The following is a 14,950-nucleotide window of genomic DNA, read 5'->3' as shown; positions in this document are numbered from 1 at the left end:
GCCAGGTCATACCCATTACAGATATGTCATTTTATCCACTCAGGGGGAAATAATACCGCTGAGAATAAAGTTGTTTCTGAAGCTTTGGGTTTCAAAATGAAATTACTGAAGTCTCAGACCAGGCAGTGGTCAGAAGGCAAGTGTTTTTACACTGCAAGAGCCAAAGTTTTGCTGAGTGATGAAGGGATTTCAGAGTTGTGACAAGCCAGACACTGGAGAACTGACATTAGAACAGATAGGAGAGGGGAGAATTCAGAGAAAACACAGAAGAGATGTATATCCCTTTGGAAGTGGCGATGGGGAGGAGCTTTGAGTATAGCCTTAGGAACAAATGGCCTCACTTTCTTCCCCCTCCTCCTTGGGGCTAGAAATCAAAAGCTGGGTTAGAAATATCTAGGTGGGCTTTGGTTGGTGGGAATTCCATCCTGGAACTTGAGATAGTGTAAAATTCCCTCAGAGCAGCTTCAAGTTCAGGAAGGTGCCGCAGTGACTTGACTCAGAGTGGACTGGCTAAGGAAAGACCCGAGGGTGCCTCATTATTGCACCAGCAGCACTAGGTAGAGAAAGCATCTAAGAGGAGTGGGAGACCAAAGGGGCAGGAAAATAAAACTGCAGAGAGCAACAACCTTTCAACTGGAGGTGATGGCAGAATGCCCGACTACAGGACAAAATCCAGCAGATACACGAACCAGGGGCACTCTGGGGGCACCCAGCACAGGGCACTAGTGACCAAGAAGGACCTGGGACCTTTTGGTGCAAGCCTTCCTAGAGGACAGGACCCTGCACCAGAGGTCATGCTGTCCTGCTCAGCTGAAGGTATTCAACCCAAGTCTGCACCCAGATGATGCCTTCAGAGGAGGAAGCAGAAGGACACCCCCTGAAAGGGGTGAACAGTTCTGATGTGGAGTTTCAACTTGAGACTGAAGATATATATATACTTACATATATTTACTGGAGAAGGCAATGGCACCCCACTCCAGTACTCTTGCCTGGAGAATCCCATGGACGGAGGAGCCTGGTAGGCTGCAGTCCATGGGGTCGCACAGAGTTGGACACGACTGAAGTGACTCAGCAGCAGCAGCAGCAGCAGATATATTTACATACATAGATATACGCATACACTGTTGTCCCTTGGTATCTAAGGAGACAGATACCAAAATGAGGATACTCAAGTCCCTTAAACAAAATAGTGTAATATTTGCACATAACCTCCACACATCCTCCTCTATACTTTAAATCATCTCTAGATAACTTATAACACCTAATACAATGCAAATGCTATTCAGTTCAGTTCAATTCAGTTGCTCAGTCGTGTTCAACTCTTTGCGACCCCATGAATCGCAGCACACCAGGCCTCCCTGTCCATCACCAACTCCCGGAGTTCACTCAGACTCACGTCCATCGAGTCACTGATGCCATCCAGCCATCTCATCCTCTGTCATCCCCTTCTCCTCCTGCCCCCAATCCCTCCCAGCATCAGAGTCTTTTCCAATGAGTCAACTCTTCGCATGAGGTGGCCAAAGTACTGGAGCTTCAGCTTTAGCATCATTCCTTCCAAAGAAATCCTAGGGCTGATCTCCTTCAGAATGGACTGGTTGTAAATACTATGTAAATAGTTGTAAATGCTATATAAATAGTTAGTGGTGGGCAGCAATTTGAGTTTTGCTTTTGGAACTTTCTAGAATTCTTTTTCTGAATATTTTCAATCTACAATTGGTTCAACTAGATGTGGAGGGCCATTGGTACACATATGTACATGTGTATGCTGCTGCTGCTGCTAAAGTTGCTTCAATCGTGTCCGACCCTATATATATATATATATTTTTTAAACGTTGTTTTACATACACATATATACATATATTTATTGTGATTGTGGAGCCAATATACACTGGCTAGTGAAAGCAAATTGGAAGCATTTTCTCCCAGCTACACATTTAGCAAAATCACATTGATAGCTTGAAACTGGCCACACTGGGGTTATTTACACCACAGAGACTGGTAAATGTTACAAATCAGAAATGCCACCTGCAAAAGATGATTGTTAAACATGGATCAGTACACCATATATACAACATTCAATGTATGTGTGTATATATAATATGTGTGTTGTATGCATAGGCTAATTTTCATCAGAGAGAATGTTTTAAACCAGGAGAGACTAAGTTACATTTATTAAGTATTCCCTCCCATATCTCATCCTTCAACTACACACCACACACACACACACACACACATACACACACAATCATCAGACTTCAGAGCAATATGAGGCCTGTTATTCAAAAGAAAAAAGTTACAGTTTCTGTACATGTCAGATAGGAAGGGTGCATTTCAGCCCCGTGATGCTTTCTAAGGAGAAATGTATCTTTGAGGTCGATATCAGAAATACCAGAAGGCGAAAGGGGAAGGGGACGACAGAAGTTGAGATGGTTGGATGGCTTCACCAACCCAATGGACATGAACTTCGGCAAACTCCAGGAGACGGCGGAGGACAGGGGAGACTGGCATGCTGCAGTCCGTGGGGTCGCAGAGAGACGTACGTGATTTAGTGACTCAGCAACAACAACAAATCAGGCGCATCATCTACCCCTGCCTCACCGTAACGCGGTTGAGGAGGAAGCCTGCATCTCCTCTCAGCTCCATCTCTTACTCTGCGGTCCTGCAGAAGTTTTTCCACCTCTCCATTTCCATTTCCTCTTCTGTAAAATGGAGGCAAAACATCCCTGTCCAGTAGGAAAGCTGAGAAGAGGAGAGCAATGCAAGTGCCTGTCAACATTAGCTTAATAAACAATAACCACTGATAAAGGATAAGGACTCAGTGCATTACAACCAACTTCTTTCATTCATCCACGGATGGGCTTTAGAGAGCCATTAGGAATGGGTGAGGGGAAGAGTCTGCTACAAAAAAACAAAGTAAGGCATCACCCCAAACTTTAAGAAACAGCATGGGGAGCCTCCAGGTGATTTTGTGGCCCGAGTACTCCCCCAAGGACCTGGGAGCCTCAGGGCAGAGTGGCAGATGGACCTATGCTGCTGCTAAGTCACTTCAGTCGTGTCTGACTCTGTGCGACCCCATAGACGGCAGCCCACCAGGCTCCCCCGTCCCTGAGATTCTCCAGGCAAGAACACTGGAGTGGGTTGCCATTTCCTTCTCCAATGTATGAAAGTGAAAAGTAAAAGTGAAGTCACTCAGTTGTGTCCGACTCTTAGCGACCCCATGGGCTGCAGCCCACCAGGCTCCTCCGTCCATGGGATTTGCCAGGCAAGAGTACTGGAGTGGGGTGCCATTGTCTTCTCCAGATGGACCTATAAGACCTGATTAAAACATGTGCTGCCTCCTATTCTCCAGCGGCAAAATCCTAAGGCTGGGCATGTGAGGAGCTTTCTTAAAACAAAAGCAAAAGGCACACACAGGCCCTCAAGTGCAAAATATTTATGTGGCAATAAGATAGAGCAAGGCCAACCAGTACCGAGGGGGCCCAGCAGGGCTGACACAGCATCGCAGACACGGCATCGCACGCCTCCCCCAGGAAATGAAAAGCGAGGTATGAAAACCAGAGAGGTGAATGAGAGCATGAAAGGGCTTTTTTCCTTCCCAATTAAATGTGGCATTCCAGGATGTGATCCCCATGAAAGGAAACCTGGTGGCTGATGGCAGGGAGGCAGAGAGGAGAGCGCGGGCTGGCGTTTTAATATCGGCAGTCTTTGCAGAGAAGCACGAGGTTGGATAATTGCCCAAACCTCATAACCTTTAATTACCCACATCCCGGAGGACAAATTAGAGAATGTGCCAATAATACTGGAAACCAAGGTGAGAGGTTTGAGAACTGTCAGCCGGCAGTTCCTTAGAAATGGAGGAATTTTCCTTGATATTTTCATGCCTCTGCGTAACAGTGGTGTGTGGGGGGAGGAGGGGCAGAGGAAAGGATTTAAGCATCTTGAGGGACTTGCCGCACTGTCTGGCCTCTCTCTCAACATCTCCTCCTCCCTAGCCCCCAGCCTACCCCACTTCCAGCTCCCCCATCTCAGTGCCAATCTCATAAACAGCTCAGGCTGTGAAGTAACCGGCACAACATTAAGACAGAAAAAGGGGAGGGGAAAGGGGCTCAAGTCACAGATGCCTGGCAGTCACACTCACAATCTATTTTAGAGGATCAAAGAGAAGAATAGTTGCAATGACCGGCCATTCTCCCCTTCACAGTCTTCCTTTCTGTGATCTCTTTGAAGACGGACACGGTCTTCAAAGACGAGCCTCCTTTAGTTAAGGTTTTCAGAGGTGATGGCGAAGGCATTGAAACCAGAGCTGATGTATAAACACAAGGAATGGGAGCTGGCAGATCAGACTGAAATGGGACGGAGGGCAGAGGAAGAGATGGGACAGTGAAGGGTGTGAGCGGCTCGAGGATGCACTGGAACCACAGCACAGCATCTGGACCCTCATTCTTACCACCTGGACCCTCATCTGCCTTGGAGCAGCAAGAGCAGACCGGGCTTCAGGCTGTCTGTCACTGGGCTGCAATGGCCCGTGCATCTCCCAGAACCAGGAAGGATGCCTTTGTTTACAGTAGGGAGTTAGGAAATGGATCAGAATGTTAAAAAGTACCAAAGCAGAACTTTCCCTATTATTACTTATGCAAAAACCTGCTGTTATTGGTACCTCCATTTAGTCAATCAATCTACTCATATTTATGGGCACCTGCCGAGGATGAGATGGCTGGATGGCATCACGGACTCGATGGACGTGAGTCTGGGTGAACTCCGGGAGATGGTGATGAACAGGGAGGCCTGGCGTGCTGCGATTCACAGGGTCGCAAAGAGTCGGACACGACTGAGCGACTGAACTGAACTGAACTGCCTTGTTTCAAGGTTGTGCTGGGCGTAGTAAGGTTTCAGGAGATGAAGGCATAAAGTCCAGTGTAAAGATGAACCGCTTATCAACAGCAAAGTCCCAAAGATGGTGAAAAGCTAGTGTTAGTTGCTCAGTCGTGACTCTGTGCCCCTGTGGACTGTAGCCTGCCAGGCTCCTCTGTCCATGGGATTCTCCAGGCAAGAATACTGGAGTGGGTTGCCATGCCCTCCTTCAGGGGATCTTCCCAACTGAGAGATGGAACCTGGGTCTCCTGCATTGCAGGCAGGCTGTTTACCATCTGAGTCACCAAGGAAGCCCATGAAATGTTATATACATCAATTAATTAATTCATGGAACTTAATGAATCCCCCCAAAGTGGTTGTTTATTCTTCTGTAAATTCCTTGAAAACAGGGAAGATAATCTGACTCTTCGGTGCATCTTCAGCCCCCAATGTAACACCACAGGCAAAGTAAGAATCCCATAAATGTGGGCAGGGCCAACTACTGCTCCCCATTGTAAGGGATAAAGGACACCAGGGATGTTCCTGCCACAAACTCCTTTTCTCAGGGCAGGAGACAGCACTCAGGAGCAGAGAGAGAAGAGGTGTTCAGCTCAGAACCCTTCGTCCCGGGTCTCTCCACACTACTGCTTATGTGTGTCCTTCAACAAGATGCTTTAACTCTATCTGCCTTAATTTTTTCATCTGTAAAATAGGGATACATATAACTTATATCAAGCTCTATTGTGAGGATAAAAGGAGAGAATGCAAGTAAAAGAGCAACATTGAAAAAGGGGACAAATAATGAGGTTAGTGACTACGATCGTGATCTGCTTTACCACCTCTGGGCTAAGCACTACTGAAGAGGAAAAGTTATAATTTTACATAACCTCCTGCTCCTTCTGCCTCTGTAACTCAGCATGCTCCTTGCAAAGTCTGGATCACATAGGTTTCGGAAAGTGGGAACTCACAATACTAGGAACTGGAGCTTATCTCACTCACCCCTGTCCTGCTCTTTGCAATAGCCCAGCCCCTGCAAACCTGCTTAATCATGCCTGTCTGTGTATAAAAATTCTGTAACCCCTTTGTTTGGGGCTCAGAGCTTGGAGTGTTAACTCCTCTGGGCCCGCTGGCATAATAAACCTGAGTTCTCCAACTCTCCGAGTGTGGTAGTTGGTTTCTTGAGCATGGTTTCTGCAACACTACTTCCAAATCACCTTGGAAAACAGAAACACGCAGTGCTCCCATCACCCCCATGTGAATGAGGGCCACACGTTTTCTCTGGGAGTTAAAGGGGTCCAGTGTAAGGGAGTCTGGGTCCTGAAGCCTTCAGAGACTTATCTACAGCCTTCCTACATCAAGTTTCGATTTAGGAAAAAAGAAGTGGCCTTCAAGTGGAAAGAAAAATCCTTGTAGCACTTGAGGCAACCTCAATCTCTCTATCAAGTGGTAGGGAAGGGACTTTGAGATGCTGCTTCAAAACCAACCCAGCCAAGGCCAACAGGAAGACCAGCAACAACCATCCTGGCAAATTGCTGGCATGTTTCATGTCAGCCTCTTTTTACTCTCTCTGTAGCAGGAGTGCCCAAGGAGAACTTGAACTTGGGCAGAGTGAGAGGGCATTATAGGAAGAAAAAGGGGAGCGGTTCTTTCATCCGTGAACACACATCTGTCCTCTGTAAATCTTAGCTCCAGGGCATCAGACAGAAGGCTGTCCCTTCTCACTTTTCCTCTTCAGCTCTTTTATTCTAGGCAAGGCCGGATGGTCAAGGTACCTGGGGCCAAAGTGTGGGCTTCCCTGATGGCTCAAGCTGTAAAGGATCACCTGTAATGCAGGAGATTCAGGAGACCCAAGTCCAATCCCTGGGTCGGGAAGATCCCCTAGAGAGGGAATGGCAACCCACTCCAGCGTTCTCGCCTGGAGAATCCCATGGACAGAGGAGCGTGATGGGTTACAGTCCATGGGGTCACAAAGAGTCAGACATGGCTGAGCACGCATGCAGGATGAAGACAGGACCAAAGTGTAAGGAGGCCCTCCCTCACCCTCAAGGTCGTACATTTGCAAGGTGAAGCTTCATAGGAAAGGAACATCAAAGGTCATTGTAAATAAGGAAAGAAATGCAGGGGGTCAGCAATCAGCATGAGGCTAGGGATGAAGAAACGGCCGGAAGCTAGGGAAGCCACGTTCTCCTGGTGAGAGGCACGTTATATGCAAGATTCAGATCCCTGAAGCACCAGCTTATTGAGTTTCCCCTTCCACTGGCCCTCTGTCCCTACAGACCCACAGGATCCCAGCCCTGTTAGGGTAAGAGCAATGGTTCCACTTTCTTGTCTTTTTAAAAAATTTTTTTTTTAGATTTTTCATCTACATTTTACTTTTTATTACTTTAATTGAAGTATCAGTTCAGTTCAGTTCAGTTTAGTCGCTCAGTCGTGTCCGACTCTTGGCGACCCCATGAATTGCAGCACACCAGGCCTCCCTGTCCATCACCAACTCCCGGAGTTCACTCAGACTCACGTCCATCGAGTCCGTGATGCCATCCAGCCATCTCATCCTGGGTCGTCCCCTTCTCCTCCTGCCCCCAATCCCTCCCAGCATCAGGGTCTTTTCCAATGAGTCAACTCTTCGCATGAGGTGGCCAAAGTACTGGAGCTTCAGCTTTAGCATCATTCCTTCCAAAGAAATCCCAGGGCTGATCTCCTTCAGAATGGACTGGTTGGATCTCCTTGCAGTCCAAGGGACTCTCAAGAGTCTTCTCCAACACCACAGTTCAAAAACATCAATTCTCCAGCGCTCAGCCTTCTTCACAGTCCAACTCTCACATCCATACATGACCAATGGAAAAACCATAGCCTTGACTAGACGGACCTTAGTCGGCAAAGTAATGTCTCTGCTTTTGAATATACTGGTGCTGTATAATATTATATAAATTACAGGTATAAAATATAGTGATTCATAATTTTTAAATGCTGTGCTCCATGTATAGTTATTACAAAATATTAGCTATGCCCTCCATGTTGTACAATATATCCTTATAGCTTTCTTTAAAATTTAATTTATCTATTGGTGGCACTGGGTCTTCATTGCCGTGCACAGGCTTCCTCCAGTTGTGGCGAGCGGGGCTACTCTCAGTCGTGGTGTGCACTTCTCACTGTGGTAGTTTCCCTTGCTGCAGAGCACAGGCTTTAGGATGCACGGACTTCAGCAGTTGCAGCACACCGACTCAGGGGTTGTAGCACACGGGCTTAGTTGCCCCGCAGCATGTGGACTCTTCCTGGACCAGGCATCAGACCTGTGTTCCCTGCATTGGCAGGCAGATTCTTCACCACTGGACCATCCAGGGAACTTCCCCTTGTAGCTTATTTTATACATTATAGTTTGTACCTCTTATTCCCCTACACCTGTATTTTCTCTCCTTCTTTCCCTCTCCCTACTGGAACCACTAGTTTGTACTCTCTACTCTCTATCTCTCTCTCTTTTTTGTTATATCCACTAGCTTGTTGTGTTTTTTAGATTCCACATATATAGTATTTGTCTTTCACTGATGTCTTTCTCTGACTTATTTCATTTAGCATAAATTCCTCCAAGTCCATCCATGTTGTTGAAAGAAAGTGAAAGTGAAGTTGCTCAGTCATGTCCGGCTCTCTGCGACCCGTGGACTGTAGCCCACCAGGCTCCTCCGTCCATGGGATTCTCCAGGCAAGAACACTGGAGTGGGGTGCCATTTCCTTCTCCAGGGGATCTTCCTGACCCAGGGATCGAACCCAGGTCTCCCACATTGCAGGCAGATGCTTTAACCCCTGCACCACCAGGGAAAAGTTACAAATGGCAAATTTTCATCTTATGTCTGAGTAGTATTCCATTTTGTGTGTCTGTATACCACATCTTCTTTATCCAGTCATCTATGTCTCGAAGTGCTAAGAAGAGTTATCCTGCTATTAATAGTGGTTCTATCCTATGTCCTCAGAATATTCTTTACCTGTATCTTAATCACCTTTAACAGTGAGAATCTACTTTTCTGGGCACACTGATACTGTTTAATATCTTGTGAGAATGACTCAGATTCACTTCCAAACACATCTACTGAGGGAATATTATCACTCTTGCCTTCGGTGGAGGGAAACAGCTTTTTAACCCTCTCTTTTTGATTTTTCATTAGCTAATGTTCTTTGAGGAGCTTCCCTGGTGGCTCAGTAATAGAGAATCTGCCTGCTAATGCAGTATACATGGGTTCGATCCCTGGGTCAAGAAGATCCCCTGGAGAAGGGAATGGCAACCCACTCCAGTATCTCCTGCCTGGGAAATCCTGTGGACAGAGGAGCCTGGCGGGCTACAGTCCACGGTGTCGCAAAGCATCAGACACAACAGAGCAGCTAAACAACAACAAAGCTCTTGGAGGAAACTTTTCCAAAGAAGACAGAATACATTTAAGAATACCTACTAGAATTACTTTTTATTTTAAAAAATAGGGAAAAGAAGGGAAAAAATGGGCATGCACAGAAGGGCCAACAAAGGTGTGAGAAGGAAATTCTGCAAGAGTCACACAGTCTAAGCCAGGAATTATCTTGACGTCAATTGGCTGGCTGATGTTTCCAGGCTGGCTAATATTTAAGGAATTAGCTGAGGTTAAAACACCAAATAAAAAACAAAACGAAACAGTTTCGCCTTCTGGGAAGAAAATTTGCTTGACTCTTAAGGTGACAGTATTGGAGAGGGAACCCTTTCCACCACAACTCTCAGAAAGTCAGTGCTGAAATAGCTGATATTCTGTTCCTACCCTGAACCTACACCTGGATGAGGAGCTGTTAATGAGGAATCCATGAATGGGTTTTAAGACCCCAGAACTCCCTGAAAGTATATGCAAATTGTAAGAAGGCAAACATATACTGTGCCCATGAGGGTATTTGCTGAAGGAGGACCATAGTTTGGTCAGATGCCAAAGTTTAAGATCCACTGTGCCATATTTAAGATTTAAAAAAAAAATCTGTCAAATGAATATCACAATTTTATAGTGGAAAGAATATTATCTGGGAGCTACAAGATCAGTAACTTTGCTGACGCTCACAAGAGAGACTAATAACAAAGTTAATCAGATACTTTGAAGCTCAGCTTTCTTAAGTATTTTAAGAATTTTTTAAGTATTACCATCAGGTGATAGAGAAAGAGCCCCATAATGAAGGAGGATATTGACAACAATTAACAATTTCCCCCTTAATCGCGAATAAAGAACTAGTTAATGTACAGTTCAATTCCAGAGTCCAAATGGGCTGTCTTTGTAAATGAAATACAGTGAAGGAAATGTGCATTCCTTGGTATAAATCCTTAAGAATGTTCTATCTACTGTTGCCAACACTGACACTTCTCCAAGGAGCCTTTGAAATAGTGTAAAAATTTGACAAGACGGTTATCTGGAGACTCACACTTTCTTCTCTTAGAAATAAATTAAAAAGTCTAGATAAAGGTAAGTTGAAGGTTTAAAACCTGCAGCCCAAGGACTTTACATCCCACCCTCTAAAATATACTCAGATTAAGAAAGTGGCCCAAAACTAGGTGGTGAAAAGATATGTGATGTCCTCTCTCTGTTTTTGGATAAAACTAAGGATTAGGCAACTATAGAAAACTTCACCATGAGATAATTACATCAACTTCTTTTATAGACTAAGAGTGACTAAAAACTGATAGAATTTGAAGTGCTAAAATGGAATCTGTTTACATTTTAGAGCGCATAAAAGATTAAAAACATGAGGGTTATAAAGATAAGAAAAATATGATTTATAGGTTTTGCTCTATAGAAATAAATCTTTCTATTCCCTTTCTCTTGGGCTTCCCAGGTGGTGCTAGTGGTAAAGAAACTGCCTGCCAATGAAGGAGATGTAAGAGAGGCGGGTTCAATCCCTGGGTCGGGACGATACCCTGGAGGAGGGCATGGCAACCCACTCCAGTATTTTTGCCTGGAGAATTCCACGGGCAGAGGAGCATGGCCGGCTATATAGCCCATAGGGTCATTGCAAAGATTCGGACATGACTGAAGCTACCCAGCACATATACGCACTCACTCCCTTTCTCTCATTTTCAGAACATTAAAAGAAGATACTCAGCTTAAATATTTGATCTGGGACAAGGTAAGCTTAAAAACAAAAACAAAATTTCAAACTTTCTGCTGATTTGCTGTGCTCTTCGGGATGGAGAGATGAGGTGTATGGTGATTTGGCTGATAAACACAATTGAAAAAGTCTTTCCAGCTGAGAAAGACAGCCCTATGGGTACAATATCCAGCAGTGGTTCTCAACTGAAAATCACTAGAGAATCTTTAAAAGTAGAACAGAAATGTCCAGGATTTACCAAGAAATTCTAAAGTTGTTGGGCTTGGATAAGACCTAGGAAGCAGAATCTACGTTTCTATCTTTTAGTGATTTTTGAAGAGCTGCCAGAATTGAAAAGCTCTGGTCTAGAAGGACAAGTTTAAGGAGAAAAATCTGCACTGCTTTACTCAAGGAATACTTAGTTTGGGATTGATAACTTGAGAGACCAGGGCTAGAAATTATGGAATTGGATAAAGAGAAAATATAGCCATATATGGAAAATGAGTGAATCTCAAGGAATGGCTCAGACTGAGGCCTCTGTGGGGCAGATGTACAGAAAGAAATTTCCTGCAAAGTACAGCCAAGGTAGAGTCAAGGTAGAGTCAAGTACCTTCAAGACTGTGGATGTCAAATATTCTAAGTATCTACTTGTCATCTGGTATAGTGTATTGTTGCTCTGTTAAACCAGTATTCAGTAATATACTGTCATATACAATGTACTTGTATTGGTGATCTTTTGGGAATTGGACGAAAGAAAAGGCATTAAGAGAGATCAAAATATTCCTCGGCGGGGTGGAGGGGGAACATTCCTCAGGAGTGAAGGAACGTAGATAAGGAACCAAGAAAATAAGTAGAGTCCCCGGAAAAATGGAAACTTGGGATAAAGTACTACACTTACTCTAGACCATGAAATGAGAACTTGAGGGTCTTCATTCAACAATTATGCTGAGTACATTGCTTTTGACTATGATGAAAAGACTGGACTACCCATTCCACCATCTAGTCCACTAGAAAACTGGACTACATTCATGAAACAAACAAACAAACAAACCAATATTCAGCAACAGTAGGCAAAGAATAGCACAGCCCTGTAATTTCCAAAGGAAAGACTGGACTGCTTATTCCACCAACAATAACCAGAAAACTGGACTAAATTCATGAAACAAAAAAAAAAAACAATATTCAGACACTAGACAAAGAACAATAAAGTCGTGTAATTCCCAAACAAAAGAAAACAAATGAAGTGCACCCTAACTGTAAAACAAACAACTAATTCAGTTTGCACAAGGTTGAGAAAATTAGAGTTTTGACCAAGAAGAGTTGGGAGACCTCATTGAACACTCGAGGCATTTAAGAGGGAGATGCCATGATGACAACTCATTCAGAACAGTGTTTTGCTAGCCAAAGATCTGACACTTCACTAAACAAGCCCTGGTAAAGCTTAAAAACAAGCCTTGAGAGGATCAAGTTGACCTAGAAGCAAAGTAACTGGCTATCAGAACAAAAGATGACAGTCTTTTTAGGATAAAAGCAAAATGCAAGTACTCAACTAGGTAACAATCATAATACTTAGTATCTAATTAAAAATTACTAGGTGCATAAACAAGCAGAAAATCAGGATCCATAAACAGAAGAAAAGTCAATAAAAAGAGCTTAAGAAATGACAGAGATTATGGAAATATTAATGACTTTAAAACTGTTATTTTAAATATGTTCAGTGATGTAGAGAGAAACATGAACACAGTAAAGAGACAAGTGAAAAACTATAAAAAGAATGAAAGAAAATTTATAGAATGGAAAATACAATACTGAATTGGAAAATTCACTGAATGTATGTAAGATTCTACTGCAGAAGAAAAGGTTATTAGACTTCAAGTCATAGTGAAAGAAATCGTCTAAACTGAATCACAGAGATACAAGGGCAGGACAAAATTCATACAGCCTCACTAACCATGGAACAATATCAAGTGATCTAACATGAGTAGAATCAGCTATTCAATCTTGTACTGGTGGCCCGGGTCAGTCTAATAAGGCAATAAAAAACAATAAACAACCAAATTGGAAAGAGAAAAGTAAAACTATCTTCATTACAGACAACAGAAAATTGCAAGTAACATACAAAATGCTACTAGAACCACTTGGTGAGTTACTGAACAAAGGTGCCTATATGTACAAAATAATCAATTATATTTCCACATACTAGCAATGGGCACTTGGAACCCTATGAGGCTCCTAGGAAGAAGCCTCTTGGAGAAGGCGATGGCACCCCACTTCAGTGCTCTTGCCTGGAAAATCCCATGGATGGAGGAGCGTGGTAGGCTGCAGTCCATGAGGTCACTAAGAGTCAGACACGACTGAACGACTTCACTTTCATGCATTGGAGAAGGAAATGGCAACCCACTCCAGTGTTCTTGCCTGGAGAATCCCAGGGACGGGGGAGCCTGGTGGGCTGCCGTCTATGGGGTTGCACAGAGTCGGACACGACTGAAGCGACTTAGCAGCAGCACACATCTAAACTAATACTGAATGGCATTGAAACATGTATAATATCATGTAAGAATCGAATTGCCAGTCTATGTCCGATGCAGGATACGGCACGCTTGGGGCTGGTACGCGGGGATGACCCAGAGAGATGTTGTGGGGGAGTGGGGGTGGGAGGGGGGTTCATGTTTGGGAACGCATGTACACCCGTGGTGGATTCATGTCAATGTATGGCAAAACCAATACAGAATTGTAAAGTAAAATTAAAAAAATAATAATAAACTGAATACAATAGAACACTCCTAAGAGATATTAATAAAGACTTAAATAAATGAAGAAATAGACCACATTCCTGGATCAGACAATTCAGTACGTCAAATGTCAATTCTACCCAAATTGATGTCTAAATTCAATATAATGTCCATCAAAATCCTAGCAGACTTTTTCTGAAATTGACAAGCTAATTATAACATTTGATTAGCTGTGAAAAAAAATGTAGAAAAATTAAAATAACTTTGAAAAAGTGAGACAATGTTGGAGGACTTCCCGTTCCTAAGTTCAAGATACATTACAAAGCTGTAGTAGTTAGAAGACTGTAGTATAGACATAAACACAGCAATACAGGTCAGTAGATAAGAATACTGATTTCAGATAAAGTTTGTAAGTTAATTCAATGGGAAAAGAATACTTTTTTCCATAAGCTGTATTGAAACAACTGAATAACAATATAGGAAAAAACAAACAAAAAAAAAACCCAGCCCACAATTATCTCAAACAACAATAACAACTTAAAACTGATGACCTCTGGATTTTAAAAAGTGATATAATTCCTAGAAGAAAACATAAGAGAAAATCTTTTGTGACCTTTGGTTTCAGTTCAGTTCAGTCGCTCAGTTGTGTCCAACTCTTTGCGACCCCATGAACCGCAGCACACCACGCCTCCCTGTCCTTCATCGACTCCCAGAGTTTACCCAAAGCCATGTCCATTGATTCGGTGATACCATCCAACCATCTCATCTTCTGTCATCCCCTTTTCCCTCTGCCCTCAATCTTTCCCAGCATCAGGGTCTTTTCAAATGTAGGCAAGGCTTTTTTGATTATAAAAATCACTCACAATGGAAGGAAGAGATTGATAAATTGGAGCTTCATCTAAATTAAAACTTTCTCTTTAAAAGACACTGTCTAGAAAATGAAAAGGCAAGCTGAAAGCTGAGAAAAGATGTTTGCAACCTGATCTGGCAATAGACATTTTCAAAATATGTAAAGTTTACATCTCAGTAATAAGATGAGCAAGCCAATAAAAAGTTGGCAAAAGATTGAACATACAGTTCATAAAATAATATATTTAAAGAGCCAATAAGCACAAGAAAAAAATGTTCAACCTCATTACTCATTAAGGAATGCAATCACAATGATACTACACGCTCTGCAGAATAACTGAAAGTTTAAAAGACTGACACTACTACACGTGGACAAGACCTGAACTTTCATACATTGTCAATGGAAGTGTTAAATGCATAATTACTTTGGGAAACAA

The sequence above is a fragment of the Oryx dammah genome, unplaced genomic scaffold (genome assembly GCF_014754425.2).
Source record: "Oryx dammah isolate SB20612 unplaced genomic scaffold, SCBI_Odam_1.1 HiC_scaffold_19, whole genome shotgun sequence".
Lineage (NCBI taxonomy): Eukaryota > Metazoa > Chordata > Mammalia > Artiodactyla > Bovidae > Oryx > Oryx dammah.
This window is presented reverse-complemented; position numbering follows the sequence as displayed.